This window comes from Crinia signifera, chromosome 1 (genome assembly GCF_055691185.1).
Source record: "Crinia signifera chromosome 1, ASM5569118v1, whole genome shotgun sequence".
Taxonomy (NCBI): Eukaryota; Metazoa; Chordata; class Amphibia; order Anura; family Myobatrachidae; genus Crinia; species Crinia signifera.
The window spans coordinates 388021636-388028124 of NC_139217.1; positions in this window are offsets into that span (position 1 = coordinate 388021636).

Below are 6489 nucleotides of genomic sequence, written 5' to 3' on the forward strand. Positions count from 1 at the left end.
ACTTTTATTATATTATACAGGGGAGCAGTCTGTGGTGTCATGGCATTATTATTATACAGGGGGAGCAGCCTGTGGTGTCATGGCATTCATTTTATATTATACAGGGGGAGCAGCCTGTGGTGTCATGGCATTATAATTATACAGGGGGACCTACAGATACAACCGGCCCTTTGAGGGTGACCAAACTGCTGATGCGGCCCCCAATGAATTTGAGTTTGACACCCCTGCTCTATATGCATGGAATTGCGCTATCAGTTATAACAGTGTTTCTGGAACACAGTTCTCAAGGCATGCCAACAGTCCAGGTTTTAAGGCTTCCTATGTTTATGCATAATTTACTTAATTAGTACCTCAGTCACTTTGTTCACAGACATTATAACCAAAGAGGCATATCCCTAAAACCTGGACTGTTGGGCTGCCTTGAGGACTGTGTTCAGAAACAACTGTGTTGTAGAACATTGTTATTAATGGTCTGTAATGCAACTTGTATTGTGCTGTAGTATCATACTACTATAGATTATACAGAGAGATTGCTATAGTTTAGAATTATGTATACTGTTTGTAAAACCGCGGGATGCACTAAACCTCACCGGTGCATCCAGCCACACATCACATGGACATTGCATCCATACGAATCACATATGCACTACGGTAACATATTAGTAACACGAAGGAAGGAGAGCTCCGGTAAAAACTGTCCATTGTGATGTCAGCCTGTCACTGGTCTTTCAGGTTTATTACGCAGGAGTTCATCTGCACGCAGAATGTGCCCAGTGGCTGTGGGGCGTGCTGGAAAGGATCCATGTCAAATTCATCAACCATTGCTTCGGAGAGAAGCCCTCTGCAATGGAGCCCTGATATCTGGGTTTTAGGGGAAGATTCTGGTTGGCTAAAGAGTCTACCTTAGCATGGTGGCAGGCTTGATCATCTTTATCCAAAATACCAAACTAAAACCGGCATAAGTTCCAGAGGCAATGGAGATGCCTGCTTCTAGGCTCTGAAAGGGTTCCTGCATGTTCAGCAGCACCTGTGTGGTTCACAGCAGGGTCTCAGAGTTACAGCTGCTCTTCTAGCAGAGTTCTGTGGTGCACCCACTGCTGTATATTTAATTGGTTCTATCCCGGGAGTCCTGCTAACACCTGCAATAAGCGACAGGATGGCTCGCATCTGGTTCTAATCAGCCTGCTCTGCAGCAAGCAACGGTGCACCCACCACTGCTGCTGGACTGCGAGATGAAAACCACCAGTGAATGCTAAGGGGCATAATCAATGTCTGCCCATATTTCCAACAGTAGAAATATTGTCAGTTAAGGTATTCAATCCCGTCCGGGACTCACTTGCTACAGATTTCCTTTGGAGGCGAGTCTGGAAATGGCCGTGGATTGTCGAACCTGAGGCCGTTTTTTTGACAAAACTGACACGGTTTCGCCAATCCACTGACTGTCCGACACTTTACAGCAGCAACATTGAATTCCAGCTGTTGAGTTACTCTCGGAAGAATGGACAACAGTCAGAATCCTGGATTGAATACCCACCGAAACCTGCATGCTGCAGATAGCCGAATCTTGCCGTCGTCACACATAGCTTGCAGGCTCATGACCCTTTGTCCAGCTCAGCGGACCATCTATAGAATTCTGTAAGAACACAAACTTTTTTTTTTATGGGACTAAAATATTTTGTGTTAAGAAAAAGAATCTGATGGGGGGAGCACTATTTCTGATGGCAGCCCAAACTTATAGGGGAGAAATATAATGTAGTGTTTTGTCCAAAATGATTTTTTTTTTTTTGCCACAGGATTTAAAGATGCAAATTAAAGTGTAATTTTTTCCTTAAGTAACCAGTATTGAGCCTGTTCCAAAACCAGCCTTTAATCACCTTTTATTACATTTCCACCATCATTTTAAAATTGTAGGCAGTTCATGCAGAAACTCTGACACAACTAGAACATCTCCACGGAACATGAACTGTAAATTCAAAGACAGTGTATAAAATCAAACTTACACAGAAATAGGTTAGAGAAATTTGATAGCTTTTAGGACAGGCATCCCCCAACCTCAGTTCCCAAGGTACACACTAATAGATATATCTGCAGGAGAGATTGGGCAGCGTCTTCTCCATACACGCTGTCTGACCCATTGGGACTGATGCCACAACTGCGCAGGCTCAGACCTGTCAATTGCCGCCAGCTTGGGCATTGGGTGCACAGGCGAGAATCGCCTTTCAGCACAGCTCAATGTTTTGCACAGCTGATGCAATCTGTCTGGGAATGACACCGTTCACAGACATACTGTATCACTGGAACACACTGGCCAACGGTCCCGCAATATATATATATGCCAGTGTGTGCTCAGTTTAACAGTGGCCTTTTTAGTGATATCCATGCTCCATAGTAGACGGTTAAATCAAAATAACGGATGCAGTAATTTGTCACCTGTGCTCAAGCATGGGTATCACTAAAACCTTAACTACTACTTTGCACTGAGGACCAATGTTGGAAATAGCAGTTAGGTTATTTCCTATGCTTACACATTCATCTGATGATCATCTGCTACATCTAGGAACTGCATTCACCATCCCATCAGTTAGTTAGCATAGTTTTGCTTTTTAAGTCAGCTTCCTTTTGGATATTTTCTTTGGTCTGTTGCCACTCATTCTCAGACACTAAATCGCACTAATCTCTTACAACACAGCTACAGCATTATCTGTAAAATTACATTTCCTTCCCTTGACTCACACCCTTTTAACTATACTACTCCACTAGCCTCTCATTAATGACCAGTCTGTTTATAAAATGTCCAACCCATCCGCAAATAACACTATTGAAAAGAAATTATCTAATTTTGCTCTTAACCCTTCTGCTTATCGCAGTCAGTAATATACGGCCATGCACTTCTGATTCATTACATTGTAATCTCTTACATATATCTATTTGTCCGGTATGTATTTGGACACAGAACGATTTGGGCAAAACCAACGCGAGGTTGGCTTCATTTCTCCAGATTAGGTTCACAGCCACTAAAACCCTCAATCCGGGCCCCATGGGGGTCTGGCCACTACACAATGTGGGTCAGGGAAGCAAGATATGGCAAAGTTGTATAACATAGCACATTTTTTTCCCTTATATCCCATGTCCTGAGATCTGGGTACTGACCACAGGGATGTGTAAGCCGGCACACCATGGGGAGAATGTTCAGGGCCTTCCACTGGATGGATTTGGATGACAGCTTCAGATAACACTAGGTAGCCCCCTCCTAGGTCTGTTGAAAGAGTGATCAAGCTTAAAACAAGAGAAGTTTAAAGTTAAAGTAATTCTAATTGCACAACCAAACCTCAGAAACACCAGGTACCTCAGCTAGTTAAACACTTGTCACTTGGAGTAAGGAGCTCAGGAGTGTGTAACTGGCTCAAACTTTTTAGGTGTTTGACACCATGCTCGTGTGAAGTTGATCGCAGTTATCCATAGCGCCTCTTGTGTTACATCACCCCATCTCTGTGCTTGTGTTGTTTGTACCAAACAAACCCCACATTTTCAACAGATATAAGCACTATGCAGCACTGGTTTCAATTATCATTTTAGAAATCACCTGCTGGACCCAGGATCACCATTTGGTGGGAAACAGGGTGATACACCTGTGGGCTGAACTTTTAACTATGAAATACAGGACCGACTGTGTGGACATTAAACCGGCGGGACGATAAGTTCCCTATTATTCTTTTTACTACACACAGGTTTTTCTTGTAGATTATATATACATACATACATGATAATTAACTTCTCCCCATCACTTAAGAAATTCTTTAACTACTTGCCTGGTTTTGTTGCATTCTTTGTAACCACACCAGACTGATTTGTTTGCTACCGGATCAGATAAAACAACAGCCAGAAACACAGCAGCCATCATTTTTCAGGTACCAATAGCAGAGGAAGCTTCCAGTCACTCTGCATCCCACTAGCTGGATACACACTATAAAATTGTATTTCCAATGTGACTGGAATGAAAGTTTTATTATTTCTTAGAGCAAATAACAAATGACCGTGTCTTGCTCCCAGACATGGAAAACAGACAAAAATGGTCAGACAAATTTGTTAAATAAATTTATGGAAATGTTCCCAGATATTTTTTTCAACCAGCCAGAGTGTAAAGATAATCTTATTGTGTGTATGGGCCTTTAGTTATCTCACTTTGTTACAGTGTCCAAAACAACCTGCCGATCCCCCGCAAACCGCCCAGCGGTATTGCATGCGGCGTCGGGGAGGGGGGGGGGGGGTGTTCGGAGATACCTGCTTAAGGTAAACACACCAATATCCATGAAGAGTACCAGCATTGGGCCAAAAGGTTAACACCTGATAAGTCAACTAGCCATAGTAAATTACTGCAGCTAATTGAATAATGCACAAGTGGTCCAGGTTTTAGTAATATCCTTGCTTGAGCACAGGTGGCTTAATTATTACCTCAGTTATACTGATTTAATACCCAACTGGACATATGAGGTTATGTGCCACACAATTTCCTTCTGTTTATATTTGAACAAAGTAGGATTGGCAAAGGGCATATTACCGCTTTGTTGCTTTTAACACATTACTAGTAAAGATGCGCAGATCCGTATTTACCTGGATCTCAAAACAGGATCTTCTTGGCGGTCACATGTCTTGGATCCAAAGCACGTGACAGCTGACTGCAGAACAGATCTGTTTAGCAATCTGGATCTGCACATCAGTAATTAGTAGTAATATGTCCAGACTTCAACTATAAATAATCATTCTGTATGCTGTAGTGGTAATAGCTGTGCACAATGCTGACCATCTGCAAGTGATCACTGCCAACTTCTATTAGGATCCCTGTCATGTGCCCTGGTGCAGAAAGTAGTTGTAATTGCTGTTGTAGCCTTTGCTGCATCACCTTTATTCTGTAAGCTAGAGAATTAACAGGTTTGAGGGGCCGTGGGCAGCAAGCTGGTCTATTGTGTGTCACAGATTGTACATAAGCTTACTTGGCAATGGAATGACTTCAGTGAAATGCTGATTACACACCTACAAATAAAACTGGCCAATCTGGTGGAAAACCAATAGATATCAGTACAAATCGCTGTGATGGTCTGCAGTACTGTTCTGAATAGGTGTACCTAATATATCTGTACAACCTTTATCTGTATACACACATGCAGATTTATCTGTACAATATGCTTATTGGGAACAAAAATGTAAAAAAAAAAAAAAAAAAAAAGTGTATGGGAGCAAATGACAACCGTTCACTGACAAATGCAGGTAAATTTATTAAATGAAATGGATAAAACCAATTTGCCTGATTGACCATTATCGGTTTTCCAATGTTTGGGAGCAAATGTTTGTTTTTGCATTTGCTTCCATACATAACCAGATTTTAGTTACCGGACTCATCGGATTTAAGTGATGTGTTTTATAGAATAGCTGGGATTACATTGCCTAGACAAAACTTTTAAATTGTTGAGATTTTATAATTGTTATGTCAAGCACTTGGAACTATAGTGATAGTTACTGATCTTACAGGGGGGGGGAGATGTGTTTGGTGGGATAGTAATCAGGATGAGCACTTTTTTTGTAGCCTAAGGCAGTATAGTTTACGCTAATGCCAGGGTATCCAGTATATGAAGAATCTATTATAAATGGATATCTGGAAAAACATTGTTTTTTTCAGATTGTGTCCAAATTCACCCGTGGACTGGGTGACACATTGGGAGCTGCTGTCGAAATAGACAAAGTGCACTAAGATCTGACTTCTTTGGAGCAAAATAAGAAAGTAACCCATTGAAGGGTTAAAGACTGCAGGTGTCAGCGCACCAGTACTTGAGAAATAGAATATATATTACACTACTAGAGAAGGACTGCATCACGATCCCTAAATTCAGAATCATTGTGGCAAACTAGTATCTTGTTAGCATGGAATACACACCCCATGTAAATGCCTGCACCAGTCCTGCATTATGCTTACTGTGTGCCAAAGTGTTTTTCATTGTGATCTGTTTGGCCAGCATTGCTGTATTACCTAAACCTTCTGTACTAAGTGCATTGTTTTTGATGTCTGAGACAATCTAGTCCCATTTCAGAAAGCACAAATCAAAAAAAGCTCATTATAAAAAAAGAATTCTCTTTTCACATCTTATATGGTATGCTTAGATAGGATATATCCTATCTATCTGTTACATACCATGGTGCCATAAAAGGACTATGCTTGATAAAAGGGAAATAACCTACATCAGAAGAGTATGAAAATACATACAGGGAGAATTTAGTTAGGAGCACCAGCAGATGGTACCCAACTGAGTTATTCAATTCTAGTCCCATTGGCAGAAGATCAACTGCTAGCACTTTGGACCAGACCCAATACATAGTGGGTGCTTAAAAGCCACTGATGGGTCTGATCTGATCGCTTTTATGTGCAGGCAGTTCAATCTCCTCGGTCTGACCCAATGCGCATCGGGTTGAGCGGGATGTCAAACATCTGATATGAGC